The sequence below is a fragment of the Pseudonaja textilis genome, chromosome 7 (genome assembly GCF_049901715.1).
Source record: "Pseudonaja textilis isolate UNSWEBS1 chromosome 7, rPseTex1.2, whole genome shotgun sequence".
Lineage (NCBI taxonomy): Eukaryota > Metazoa > Chordata > Lepidosauria > Squamata > Elapidae > Pseudonaja > Pseudonaja textilis.
Genome location: NC_141996.1, coordinates 567,178 through 581,647, shown reverse-complemented (window position 1 = coordinate 581,647; position 14,470 = coordinate 567,178). Strand labels below are relative to the sequence as shown.

The 14,470-nt window shown below is 56.3% G+C and overlaps 1 protein-coding gene across 1 annotated transcript in view; it reads left to right on the top strand.

The window, feature by feature from the left end:
* Nucleotides 1-3,060: 3,060 nt before the first annotated feature.
* The window catches only part of STIM1 (stromal interaction molecule 1), a 61,704-nt gene continuing 50,294 nt past the window's right edge, over nt 3,061-14,470 (top strand). The window contains 1 exon segment of the mRNA XM_087936865.1: nt 3,061-3,393. The gene's annotated coding sequence lies outside the window, so the exon portion shown is untranslated.

Sequence of the window (14,470 nt, the reverse complement as noted above, 5' to 3'; positions counted from 1 at the left end):
CCCGGCCCGGGGAGGGGGAGGCGGCGACTCCGGCGGCGCGGCCGGAGGGGGCGGGCGAGGCACTCCCGCCGGCTTGGCTCGCCCCGAGCCCCGCTTCCCTTTGGGGCTCCCGGGGTTCCAAGCCCCGCTGGGGATGGGCGGCTGGGCGGTTGCAGACCCCCCGGCTGCCTGGCCCTTCAAAGTCCCTGCCCGCCGGGAGAAGCCGGGAAATGAAGCCCGGAAAGCCAAGGAGGGGCTGCCGCCCCCCTGGTCCCGTCGGGGCCGGCCGGGGTCCCTGGGAGGCGGCGGGAGAGCGGACCCTCCTCCCTTCCGCGGTCCCAGGGTGGGGAAGAAGCGGCTCCGGTCCCTCCCGGCCGCGCGGGGCTTCGGCTTTGGCAGGTCGGTCCAGTGTTTGCGTTGCCGCCGGCTTCGTCCGCCGTTGCGGGAGGGGCGGCTCTATCGCTTGGCCGGCCGGTTTGCCGGCGCGAGGGAGGCCCGGACGCCCCGCCCGCGCGGAGAAGCCTTCAGCCGGGGTCCCCACCTGCAAAGTCGGCCTCTGGGGCTCCCTTCCTCCCGCTGCGGGGGCTCCGCTGCCTTTGGGGACCTGCCTATGTGCAAACCCCGCCCCAAATGGCAGCCCCTTCTGCGCCCCACTGTACCTCCCGGAGGATCCAGTCACTTGGGGGGGGGAGGGGGAGCCAGAGGCACAAAGCCCCCAACAAACCGGGCCCTTCCCCAGGACAGCCAACCTGGGGACAGGAGGGAGGGAGGGGAGCAGAGAGGCCTTGGGGGCCTCTCCAGACGACTAGTGAACTATCACCTCTGGAGCCCCACCTGGTATATAGGGCCAGGTTACCTGCAGGCCTGGTTTTTTCTGTTTGGCCAGAGCCCCATTCCTAGCCCCTTCCCCTAAAATTTTGCCCTCTGATGGGAGCTGGGAAGGGTCTTTTCCTTAGCAGTCCCTGCCTGCCCCATAGACCACTCCCCCCACCTCCGCCCTGACATTCAGCCTCCCCCCTTCAGCCTCTTCCCTCAAGGCCTTAAAGATCTGGGTTTTCCCCCAAAGTTCTGGGAGGAAATAGTCTCTTCAAACCTTAGCAAGGACGGGTGCCAAGTATTTGTTGGCTTTCATGTTTTATGTTGAAGCTGGTTGTGTTTGATAGTTTTTACAATCATTTTATGTGTCTTTTAATCTTTGCTTGGGAGCCGCCCAGGGTTGGCGGCTGAAAGGTGGCTGGCTACCCACCCATGTTTTAAAAACAAAAGGATGTTGAGACTCTAGAAAGAGCACGGAGAAGAGCCACTACGCTGATCAAGGCCAAAACATGTGAAGAACGAACGGTTGCAGGAGGCATCGGGTACGTCTAGTTGAAGGAAAGGAAGGACCAGGGGAGACAGGATAGCAGTTTTCCAGTATTGGAGGGGCTGCCCCAAAGAAGGGGGGGGGGGGTTCAGCTACTATTCCAAAACACCAGAAGGCAGGAGAAGGAGGAACAACAACGGGTGGAAAGTCATCCAGGAGAGAAGCAACCGGGAATTGAGGAGGGATTTCCTAACAGTGAGCACAAGTAGCCAGTGGAACTGCTTGACACCAGAAGTTGTGGGGGCTCAAGAAAAGGCTGGACAGCCGTTTGTCCACAATGCTATAGCGCCTCCTGCTCGAGCGGTGTGTGTGTGTGTGTGTGTGTTGGACTAGAAGACTTCCAAAGTTAATTCCAATTGTGTTATGAAGGGAGGGGCGAGGGAGGGAGGTATTGCTGGCCATTTACAGGTAGTCCACAACTTAAGACCACAAGAAAACTAAAATTTATGTTGCTGAGATTGGTTAAGTGAGTTTTGCCCCTTTCTTGCCACTGTTATTAAGTGAACCACGGCAGTTGTTAAGTGAGTAACATGGTTGTAAAGTAAATCTGGCTTCTCCATTGACAAAAGGGGGATCTCATGAGCTCCCCGCCCCCCACTGTAACGGTCATAAATACAAGTCAGTAGCCCAAGAGGCTGAATTTTGACTACGGTTGTTAAGTGTGATAAACGGTCATCAGTCACTTTTTTCAGTGCTGTTGTAACTATGAATGGTCACTAAATGAACTGTTGTAAGTCGAGGACTACCTGTATTCCTGTGTTGCTTAGGCAGGTGTCCACCTGCAAAGCTGTAAAAGGACACGCAGGGCTCTGCTTTTTCTTTCCAGGCTCAGGTTTTTTCCCCGCTTAACAAAATATTACTTTAAACCAAGGCTCCCCAAACTTGGCCCCTTTAAGACTAGCGGACTTCAACTCCCAGAATTCCCCAGCCAGCTAATTCTGGGGGTTGAAGTGCACTAGTCTTAAAGGGGCCAAGTTTGGGGAGCCCTGGTTTAAACCCTTGGCCTTCTCAAGCAAGCCCGGGCTGCAAACGGGGGCAAGACAGGAGCCCCAACTGCCATTTGCCACAGAGCGGCCGAAAAGCAGCTCCACGGCCACCCGGGCGGGTCCTCCGTGGGTTTTTCCCGGCAGAGGGGAAGGAAAGGCAGAGTTCTTTCCGTGCCTTCGGACGGCACCTGGAAAGCCTGTTTTAGTCCCGGGTTTTTTTGCCTGCAGGCCCAACTTTGGCCAACTTGAAGACTTGTGGACTTTAACTCCCAGAAGTCCCCAGCCAGCTGTCTGGGGATTCTGGGAGTTGAAGTCCACAAGTCTTCAAGTTGGCCAAAGTTGGACACCCGCGAGGTACGGACTTTTAATAGTGGGAAATACGGTTTATTTCGGAAAGGGGAGGGAGAACGGCGCCTGTATTCCCACCCCCGTCCATTCAACCCCAACTAGCCCCACTTGCGTGCCCACAGGCTCTGCGGATCGTGCGAAGCTTACGACACGCGTCCAAGCGCTCCTTGACACGGAGGAGGACCCGGCGCCGGAGATTCCCACGGGGGGTGGGCTGCGGGGCTCCGCTCCGCGCGTCCCCACGTGCGTCTTTGCCTCTTTCCGCCGATAGGGGCCGCTCCCTGCCGGGCGCGCTCTCTCGGCAAGCGAGCCTTGTCGCGATTGGCCGGCGGGCCCGAAGGGGCGGGACCGGCCACGCCCCTGGCGCCTGCCCCGACTCGGTGCGAGGGCGGCCGGGCGGGAGAGACCATTCGGCGCCGCGGGGGGAGGAGGGGACGGACCACGCGGCGGGCGGGGGCGCGCGGAGGAGGAGGAGGAGGGCGCGCCTGCTGCTTCCGGGAGGGGCTCACCTGGCCGGAGCTGTCCCGGACGCGCCGCCACCTGCCGCCCCGACGCCGGGCCGGGCCTGCCGATGCGGGAGCGGAGGTGACCCGGCGACATGGCGCTGTGGGGCCGCATCGCCCTGGGGCTGCTCTGCGGCCTCGTCCTGCCGCCGCCGGGCCCGCCGAGGGCCCCCCGGCTCCCACGGCTCGCACCTGGACGAGGCCACGCTGGAAGGTGAGCCACGCTGGAGGGAGGGGCCCTCTCCCGCCTTCGGGACCCCCTCGAGGTTGGGACACCCCCCTCCGCCCGGGGGGGGGTCTTCGCCGGAGCCGGGCGGGGGGGCGGCCGCGGTGCCTTTGGGGCCTGGACTCCCCTGCCCAGAATCCCCTCCGTCATGAGTAACTCCAGTGCCCAGAATGCCCCGTGCTGGCAGGGGACTTCGGGGCGGGGGGTCTGCCCCTCTTGGGATCGGTTGGGCGGGGAAAGCGCGGCAGGCGCTCCGGGCGTCGGGCTGGGCCATCCCGGGTGGGGAGGGAGATCGAGGCCGGGGAGGAAGCAGCTGCTGCGGCCGGAGAGGGGGCTTCGGGCGCCGGCTTTTGGGGAGGGGCGCAGAGGTGCCGGCCAAGGCCGCTGGCACCTCTTGCATTAATTGCATCAACTTGCACGGTTTGCATTAATTGCACCGAGTTGCACCGGTTGCATTAATTGCACCGTGGTGCAGAAGCTGCATTCTCCTTGTATCGGCCCGTCTTGTATCAGGTGCATTGCTGGTGGGGCCGGAGGGCGGATGAGGGGGGGGTGTCTGTCGCCCCAAAGGCTGCACCCGCTGATCTGGAAACGCGGCGGCCCTTAACCTGCGCTCTGCCCAGCCATAGTCCGCGCCCGCAAAAGGCAGGTGCCGCCGTCCGCTCGCCCGGAGGGCTGCGCTTTCCCGGCTGGGCTTCTTCCTGCGCGCCTCTGGCCTCCCGCAGTCAAAGCCACTTTATGGGGGGCTGTTTTTTACTCTGGACCCCTTTTTCCTGCTGGGAAGCTTCAGAAATCCCTGCAGAAGAAACCCCCCCGGATAGCCTCTAAGGGCTGCCAAACGGAGTTGTCCTTCGTGTGTTGTTTCTGCTGCTAGCAAGAGGGAAAGTTGCCTCTTTGGAAACTTCTGGCGCTTTCGGAAGGAACCTGTGAGAAAAGGGAGGCCTGGGCGAGCCGTGTGCGCGGGTTTGTCCCTTCCCAGCCTGTGTGCGTCTGTTCCTCCATCTGCCTAGCCTTCCCAGTGAAACACACACACACACACACACACACACACACACACACACACACACACACACACACACACACGGCTCTGAACGCTTGGAAGTTTCCTGCCCTTTGCAGGGCCAGCAGGGGCCAGGCGCCCTCGGGTGGGGCTCCCAGGCCAGGCTCCCCCAGGCCCGAAAGGGGCTCTGGTTTGGGGCCCGGCAGCCAGTGCAGAAGTCCTCGCTGCCTTGCGAGAGAGAAAGCCCTCAGAGCGGTCAAGCGCCCCGGGAGGCTGGTCTCTGCAGGGGGGGAAGAGGCTGACCGAGCGCCTGGCATGGGTGCCGTTAACTGGAGCCCTTCGCGTTGGTAGTCATGGCGGGCAAGTGACGCAGAAGGCTCCCTCCCTGCTCCTGAGGTCCCCGCCTGGTTGGTGGTGGCAGAAACAGGAAGGCCCGGCTGGATCCAGGCTGGGGAGCGGAGGTGGGGTTTGAGCAAGAGGCCTGTCTCCGAAGGGGGCCTCCAGACTGGGCGGCTGTAAGATCCGGGGGCTTCAACTCCCAGAATTCCTCAGCCAGCCGAAGCCCCGCCAAGCCTTAAAGTGGGCAGCTTGGGAAAGCGCCCCCCCCCCCATTTCGAGCCCCCCTGTGAGTTGTGTCTTCGCTGCAGCCCTGCAGAGACCTTCCAGCTGAGCCCTTTGGCCTGGATGCCTCGGTTCAGGGCTCTCCAAACTTGGGAACTTTAAGGCTTGGGGACTTCAGGGACCGCTGGCTGGGTCCCAAGGTCACGTGATCCCCCTCGGGCGGCCTTCCGACAAGCAGAATCAACGGGGATCCCCTTAACAACCAGGTTACCAAGTTATCAACTGTGGTGATTCGCTGAACAACCATGGCAAAAGGGAGGTCGTAAAACGAGGCAAAGCTTGCTTGACAAACGTGTCATTTAACCACAGAGATTTGGGGCTCCCTTGTGGCTTGAGGGCTACCGGTAGGACTGTCTAATTCTATTTGCACTGACCACTGACTGCTCTCACACAGGCTCTAACCCAGAGGTCTCCAAACGTGGCCCCTTTAAGACTGGTGGACTTCAACTCCCAGAATTCTCTAGCCATCATTGTTTCCTCTTTCTCTCAATCATAGCTGGCTGGAGAATTCTGGGAGTTGAAGTCCACAGGTCTTAAAGGGGCCACGTTTGCCTCCCCCCCCCGCGCTTAATTGAATTGATCCGCCTGCTTTCCGGCAAGCGCTGGGACTCTTCAAGGCCGTCTTCCGAGCAGGGGGGGCAGCCTAAGACCGAGCTCCCCTGCCCCAAGGCAGAGCAGCCACCCAAACACGTTTGCCTGCCAAGGAAGGAGAATGGGGAGGAAGCTGCCAAGCCTCACCTCTCTTGGCAGGGACTTTCGCAGCCCAGAGCGGCCCTGGGAGGTGGCTCGTCCGTGGGGTTCCCTCCAGGTGGGCTTGGGCACTTCAGCGGCCCTCTTCCTGCTGACCGCCTGCTCACCGGGAGGCCCAATGGGTGGTGCCCCCGAGCTCCACTGGAATTGGTTTAACCTGGGAATTGTGCCCCTCCTATAACCAGGCCAGCAAATTGCAGAACACAGAAGGACCCTAGAGCTGGAAGGGGACCGTGGAGGTCCTCTAGTCCAGCCCCCTGCTGAAGGAAGGAGACCTTGCACAGGTAGTCCTAGAGTCCTAGACTTAGGGCCACAATTGAGCCCAAAATTTCTGTTGCTAAGCCAGGCAGTGGGTAAGTGAGTTCGGTCCCATTTTACGACCTTTCTTGGCACCGTTGTTAAGGGAATCATTGTAGTTGATAAGTTAGGGAATCTGGCAGGCCGGAAGCTTCCAAAAGGGGCTCGCAAGACCCCTGGACGCGGCGACCGTCATAACTCCGTGCCATTCGCTGAACATCTGGAAGTGACCGGCTGGGGAATTCTGGGAGCTGAAGTCCGCAAGTGGTACAAGCGGCCGTAGTTCCCCACCTGTGGTACAGAATCACACCTCGGGCAACCGCGAACCCACAATTGTGGGAGAAGAAGCGGTTTGTTTATTTCTGGAATGACGAGCTTTAAGAGCCGGCTTATGGCGGAGCAGTTGGGAGAAAGAGACGCCAGTGACAAAAATCTCAAGAATCTGTAAAATCCTGACTAGTTCTGATAACTGGCTTCCGTCTCAGCTTTCTGGAGCTGTTGGTGCCCCATCTGAGCGATGGGAGGAGGACGGTGAGGGCTCCAGGAGTCTGCCGGTGCCTTTGGGGCACCTAACTTGTCCACCTTGTTATTTCTGGTCTATTAAAAATCACCCCCATCACCTGGTATGTACCCACAATGTGGATAGGTCTGCTGGTTCAAATATATGCAAATCCATGGAGATTTAGGCTGTAGCTGGGAATATGCTCCCTTGGTAATTCTGAATATATCTAGAATTCTGCTGCAGTGTCCTTCCTCCCTCCCTCCCTCCCTTCCTTCCTTCCTTTCTTTCTTTCTTTCTTTTCCTTCCCTTTCCTTCCTTTTTTCCTTCCTTCCTTTCCTTCCTTTCCTTCCTTTCCTTGTTTCCTTCCTTCCCTTCCCTTCCTTTCCTTTCCTTTCCTTTCCTTTCCTTTCCTTCCTTTTCCTTCCTTCTTTCCTTTCTTCCTTCTTACCTACCTTCCTTCCTTCCTTCCTTCCTTCCCTTCCTTCCTTCCCTTCCTTTTCCTTCCTTCCTTCCTTCCTTTTTCCTTCCTTCTTCCTTCCTTTCCTTCTTTCCTTCCTTCTTTCCTTTCCTTTCCTTTCCTTTCCTTTCCTTTCCTTTCCTTTCCTTTCCTTTCCTTTCCTTTCCTTTCCTTCCATTCCCTTCCCTTCCTTTTTCCTTCCTTCTTTCCTTCCTTCTTTCCTTCTTTCCTTCCTTCTTTCCTTCCCTTCCCTCCCTTCCTTCCCTTCCCTTCCCTTCCCTTCCCATCTCACTATAGGTAGCCCCCGACTTCCAATCACAATTGAGCCCAAAAGGCCTGGTGCCAAGAGAGACAGTGGCTAAGTGAGTTTTGACCTATTTTACGACCTTCCTTGTGCCTCCTGCCCATGAAGCAAGTAACAGCTGAGCTTGGAAGACCCCCTCCTGCCCCCCCAGCAACCTTTTTGTTGGCAAGAACAGCCTCTTGGCCAAGGACGAGCGAGGGCCCCCCCCTCCGCTGGTCTCCGCTGACGACGTCCCAAATCCCCCAAGCCGCTTCGGGGCAGGTTTCGTTCTTTCTGATCTAGAACGGATTCTCTTTCAGGCCAAGCGTGGATCGTGTTTCGCTGCCCAGCGGGGGAGCGTTGCAGGCTGCGTCACGCTGGGGATCTGCTCTCCCAATTCGGAGGTGCCCCTGTCCGCCCCCACCTCCCCGCCAGAGCCGCCTCGGGCCTCCCGGTCTGCGTTAGGCCACTTGCTGCGGAGCCCACTTGGCAGGCTTTTTTGGGGGGGGGGATTTAACTCAGCCTTTTATTTCGTGAGTAGTAACTCCAGTGTGGAAGGGTACTTTACCGGGGTGGTTGGAAAAAGTAAAAACCCCTGAGCAGCCAGGATCAGTAGTAGTTCAGCACCAAGCAGAGGAGTCCAGTTCAATTTATGTCCCCAAAGGTGCTTTAGTTTTGCTTTTCAAAAGGCAGCTGAACTTTCGAGTTCTTCTTTGAAGAGATTTCACTTCTCATCCCAGAAGCTTCTTCGGCTCTGACTGGACGGTGGGGAGTGGAAGGATTGATCCTCCTTGCAGACAGAGCTGGTCATTTGCATCCTTTAAGTGGGTCCTTGAAGCTCTTACCTGTGTCCTCAGGGGTCACCCGAGTAGTGCAAACGGGTGTGGAACTGCTGAAAGGACTGTGTTGTAGTCACACCCATTTGCACTACTCAGGTGACCCCCGAGCACACAGGTAAACCTACAAGCGGCCTCAGCGACGCTCTCAAAAGGATGCAAAGGACCAGCTGCCTGCAAGGAGTCTTAGTCCTTCTATTCCCCACACTCCAGGCATGACAACCAGGACCTGGAGGTCTGGGAATCTCCATGGACATTCAGTAATTTACGCCCAGGTAACTCCTTGACTTATGACCACAGTGGAGGCCAGGATTTATGTTGCTAAGTGAGAAATTTCTTCGGTCAGTTTTGCTCCGTTTTAGAATCTTTCTTGCCATCCTAAGAGAACTGCTGCCATTGTTAAATGAGTCACAAGGTTGTTAAGTGAATCCGGCTTCCTCATCGACGTCGCCTGTCAGAAGGTCACAAGAGGGCGTCACATGACCCCGTCATAATTGTGAGTCCGTTATCAAGCATCCGAACGTAAATTGCATGCCCGTGTGAGGAGGCTGCAACGGTCATAAGCGTGAACGATGGTCACAATTTTTTTAGGTGCCGCCCCTGTAACCATCCCTAAACGAAAGGTTGTACCACACGCATACAAACACCCCCCCCCTCCAGTTTAATGACACCAGCCGCCTCCTGCTTGGACCGCCAGAGCCGGCTGTGGGTGAAGGTGACTTCCAGGCGCTCACCTGCCCCTTCCGAAGGGACTTAATCCGCCCAATTTCCCCTTTGCCAGCTGCTCCCATTCCTCACTGGGGTTGGGTTTCGGCTTCTTCATGGCTGCCCAGCCCCCGAGAGGACTTAAGGACCGGCCAGGGTGGCGACAGAGGGCCCTGGGACAGGCTGCCCTGAGCCCCTCCCTAGGCCAGGGGGCTTTGTGGGGGCTGCTTCCGACACCCGAGATCCGGGCAGATCTTCTGGAGGGGGAGGGGGAGGAGAACCGCTGCAAGCAGAGGGCAGGGCCAACCAGCAGGGCAGATGGCATCAGGGAAGGATTGGTAATTCTGGGTTGAAATCCTGGGTGCCCTCTGAGCTGGGTGGCTTTCTTGCAGACGTTTCATGACCCAACTAGGGAACAGCATCAGTGCCAGAAGGAAGGAAGGAAGGAAGGAAGGAAGGAAGGAAGGAAGGAAGGAAGGAAGGAAGGAAGGAAGGAAGGAAGGAAGGAAGAAAACTGTGGGGTCCTGGGTGCCCTCTGAGCTGGGTGGCTTTCTTGCAGATGTTTCATGACCCAACTAGGGAACAGCATCAGTGCCAGAAGGAAGGAAGGAAAGGAAGGAAGGAAGGAAGGAAAACTGTGGGGTCCTGGGTGCCCTCTGAGCTGGGTGGCTTTCTTGCAGACGTTTCATGACCCAACTAGGGAACACCATCAGTGCCAGAAGGAAGGAAGGAAGGAAGGAAGGAAGGAAGGAAGGAAGGAAGGAAGGAAGGAAGGAAGGAAGGAAGGAAGGAAAAAACTGTGGGGTCCTGGGTGCCCTCTGAGCTGGGTGGCTTTCTTGCAGACGTTTCATGACCCAACTAGGGAACAGCATCAGTGCCGGAAGGAAGGAAGGAAGGAAGGAAGGAAGGAAGGAAGGAAGGAAGGAAGGAAGGAAGGCAAAGGAAGGAAGGAAGGAAGGAAGGAAGGAAGAAGAGAAGGAGGACTGTGGGGTCCTGGGTGCCTCTGAGCTGGGTGGCTTTCTTGCAGACGTTTCATGACCCAACTAGGGAACAGCATCAGTGCCGGAAGGAAGGAAGGAAGGAAGGAAGGAAGGAAGGAAGGAAGGAAGGAAGGAAGGAAGGAAGGAAGGAAGGAAGGAAGGAAGGAGGAGGAAAAGGAAGGGGGGAAAACTGTGGGGTCCTGGGTGCTCTCTGAGCTGGGTGGCTTTCTTGCAGATGTTTCATGACCCAACTAGGGAACAGCATCAGTGCTGGGAGGGAGGTGGGGGTTGCCGAATGGACGAGGAGGAAGAGGGTTGTGGGATCCTTGGTGCTCTCTGCCTTGGTGGTTTCCTTGCAGACGTCTTACGACCCAGCTAGGGAACAGCGTCAGTGCTAGACAGGAGGAAGACAGCGAGGTCCCTGGTGACCTCTGACCTTGGTAGTTTTTTCTCCCAGACGTTTCATGACCCAGCTAGGGAACATCGTCCGTGCTAGGGATGGATGGGGTTTGTGCAGGAGGAGTGGAAGGAGGAAGACTCCTTGTTGCTCTCCGAGCTGGGTGGTTTTCCGGCAGACATTTTATGACCCATGGAGGGTAACATCAGTGCTAAAAGGGAGGAGGGGGTTTCAGGGAGGAGGAAGAGGAGGACAAAGGAGACGAAGGAAGGAGGGAGGACTCTGGGTTCCTTGCTGCTCTCTAAGCTTGGTGGCTTTCTTGTAGACCAGGGGTCCCCAAACTTGGCAACTTTAAGACTTGTGGACTTCCAGAATTCTGTCTTAAAGTCTTAAAGTTAAGTCTTAAAGTTAAGTCTTAAAGTCTTAAAGTAAGTAAAGTCTTAAGTAAGTTAAGTGAAGTCTTAAAGTTAAGTAAAGTCTTAAGTAAAGACTTAAAGTGAAGTCTTAAAGTTAAGTCAAGCCTCAAAGTTGAGTCTTAAAGTCTTAAAGTGTTGCCAAGTTTGGAGGCCTCGGTTGTAGACGTTTCATGACAACGATGTTGCCCAGCTTGGAAATGAAACCCCTGCAAGAAACCCACCGGGCTCAGAGAGCCCCGGGACCCCCACCCCTTGCCAGGATGGAGGGAGCGATGGTCCTTCTGTGCTGGAAGGGGTGATTCCCGGCCGCCGGGTTTCTTCGACCGCAGGTGCTCCTGGGATTCTCCCAAACAATGTGGAAAAGCGGCCCCACCTGCCCAAGAAAGGGAGGGGCTCCTGTTTGCGCAGCCCAGGAAGGCGGGAGAGACAAACGCGTCAGTGATGGAAGACAGGAGGCGTGTGCGTGCGTGTTTCTAGGTCAGCCCCCCAAGGTATTACCTGTACATAATGGAGCTCAGGTTATTCCTGCTTCTCTTTTCCTACAGAGGCCGAAAGGTGGGGGAGCCGGGGCAACAAAGCAATAAAAGAGGGAGGGAAACCTCTCCCGTCAATCAAGGGGGAGGGGCAGATTAGGAGTGCCAGACACCCCGCCCCAAAGAGAAGCATCTTCCCTTGCAAATCCTCTGCATTTTTCTCTTGTGCTTCCGTACGAGAACTACGTGGCGGGGCTTAGTTTTGGGGGAGGAAAATAAGAAGGGGAAATTCTGCCTCTGCCTACCAGCCTCCATCGGTATTCACCTGGCTGGCGTCCTGTCAGTGTGTGAGAGAGTGGAGGGCTGTTTGGAAACTGAAAGAGTATTTGCTGGGTGAGCAAGAAGGAGACAGCAAGGAGCCTGGGCGTGGCTTAGCTCAACTGTTCTATACTAAAGCTGCTTGGTGCTCTGAAACTGAAACTCCTCTGCTTGTGTATTGCATTTAGAAGAGATTTCTTTCCAGGCTGGGAGGGGGAGTAGAACTCTTTAGCATCAGAGGGCGTTAATAATAATAATAATAATAATAATAATAATAATAATAATAATAATAATAATGATAATGATAATAATAATAATGGAAATACTCTAAATGCTCTGAGGGTCATTTGGACAAATCCTTTCTTAGCGAGCCCTTAGAGGCCGAGAGGAACCTTCGGGCCGCATGTCAAGTTCGTAGGCTTTACAGTTCTGGAGATTTTGTGGTGATGCATGAGGGGCCTTTCGCTTTAGATAAGAGAGATATCAACTTGAGTTAAGTGGAGCCATTCATCTAAGAACTGATGCCCCCTCCCCCCCAATTCCACCAGGAAGCCTCTGGTTTCTTCCTTTCCTTCGTGCGCCTGAGGTCTCCGTCCGTCGGGGCCTTTCCAGAAGGATCACGGATGGTGCACCGGAGGATGTTCTGCAGAGGACAGTGCCGGGCGTTAGGCAGCTCCAGGCCTTCGCCCAGCTAGTTAGGGGTCCTGCAGTCCCTCCTGCCTGGGAGTAGCCCTCCAGAATGAGCTCTGACACCTCCCCCCCTAAGGAGGCTTTCCCTAGGGGAGGCTCCTCAGCTATTCCCTGCACCCCTCGCTTTCCCCGGGAGGGTCCTGAAGACACGAGAGCCCCCTCACCTCAGGCCTTTTCTCCCGGCCCTCATCCCCAATGAACCGGAGAGAGAGAGGAAAAACTGGATGGAGGCGAATATTTGTAGCTCAGGGTGGAACTGTGGGGTCCCTGGTGCTCTCTGGGCTGGGTGGCTTCCTTGCAGACGTTTCGGGACCCAGCTAGGTTACATCATCAGTTCTAGAAGGGAGAGGGGTTTGCGGAATGGAGGGGGAAGGAGAACGGTGGGGTCCTTGGTTTCCTGGCGTCCCACGTGCAATTCCCCCTCGCCTGCGGGGTCTGCGACCTCCTGGGCTCCCGTTGTCTCCTCTGCGTTGTCTTTGCCGCGTTTTGGGCCGAGCAACTGAGCGAGATGGGGGCGAAACTCACTTAACAACTCTGTTTAGCCACAGGAATTTTGGACTCCGTTGTGGTCGTAAGTCGAGGATCACCCTGTATCTCACAAGGTGGCTTCCAGCTAGGAATAAGGTGGACCATAAAAGGCCTTGCCTGCCTTGGCCGCAGAGTCGAAATCGTCAAAGAAAGAGGACACGATCACACCAGAACAACAGTTGGTGCCCCTGTTCCTTGTCTTACCTTCTTTTTGGGGGTGTGTGTGTGAGGGTGAAATTATTAACACTTTTCCAATGTAATACAAGTAAGAAAAGGGAAAGTGGAACGAGGAAGAAAACAAGAAAAGGGGGGGGAAAGGCGAGCCTACAATTTCGGCTTCTGCCCCCCTTTCCCTCCAGTGGGGAGGGGGCAGCAGTCGCCCCCGGACGCTTTCTCCTCCTCCTCCCTTAACCTTTTCGGTCCCCAAATCCATAATCCAGCCCCTCGGCGGCCTTGTCTTCTTTCAACAAAACGCCCATATAAGGCTTCCGGCCTTTCAGAAAATTCCTTTTGTCATTTTTTTCCCCTGACCTTCTGGGAGACAGTTTTCTAGCACCAAAATGATGTTTTTATGACTCCCGGCCGTCTGTTTCGGGGAGGGGGGTGGGGGCAGGACTGGGTGGAAGAGAAGAGCCCCGGAGGGATCTCTGCTGCGTCGGGACTTGGTTAGCAGCAGGGACCCTTAATGGGGGGGCTGCACCAGGGCCGGAGTGGCTCCCCTCTTCCCACGGGGTCCTGGCAGCGCTTCCGCCAGGGAGGCAGACGCCCACCAAGCAAGGAGAACGTTGGGAGCTTAGGGCTGAGCTGGGGGGTGGGGTCTCCTTGCTTCTCTCGGAGCTTGGTTCTTTGCTTGCAGACCTCTCAGGACCCGTCTAGGTAACCTCATCAGGACTAGAAGGGAGTAGCGTTTGCAGAGAAGAAGAAGAAGAGGAGGAGGAGAGCAGCAGGAGGAGGAGGAGGGCTGTGGGGTCCTTGCTTGTCTCTGGGGAAGTTCCTTGAGGCTAGCTAGAAGGAACTCGGGTTTGCGTAGTGGAGATGGGGAGGAGGAGGAAAACCAAGACTCTGGGTCCCTCGTATTTGTTAGTTGAGAAAATTTAGGTCATCTGAGCTTTTTTGTTTCCTTGGAGGCGTTTCATGACCCAACTAGGGTACATCATCAGTGCTTGCAGGGAGGAGGAGGAGGAGGTCTGGGGGTCCTTGGGGCTCTCTGAGCTGGGGGGTTTCCTTGTAGACGTTTCGTGATCCAGCTAGGGAACCTCATCAGTGCTAGGAGGACGGGGGCGTTTGTTCTCTGTTTATGCACAAAAGTGGCCTGCTCAGTCAATGTTGGGTGGAGCGTGGTTAAATAAGGATTTATTTATTTTTGCCATCTGCTGTTCTTGCTTGATACCTGGTGGATGTCGTCTTCCATAACTCCCACTGCTGGTCAGCGACGGAGGAGGGAGCATTTCTGGGTAATTTCTCCTGCTCGGTTGGCTTTGGGGAGTGGGGTGTGTGTGGAGGATTCCCCCCCACCGAGCTGGAACCGCTTAGCCCCCCAAGCCTCCTGGGGAACCTGGAGTGGGGGGGGCTGCTCCTAAACTCCGTCCCTGATAGCATCTGGGGCTCTGCCCAGGTTGTACTGTACGTTCTGCCCGTTCAAACAATCCCCGAATTGTCCCGGCTGTCAATCTAACTTGGGTGGAGGGAGGGAAAAAAAAACGGAGAGAAAGAGATGATAGTAGCTAACCGTGAGAACGAAGGGGAATGTTTTTTGGAAGAAACCAAATTTCACTGAATCAGCAAGAAGGGAATTTTTTTTCTTTTACAAGT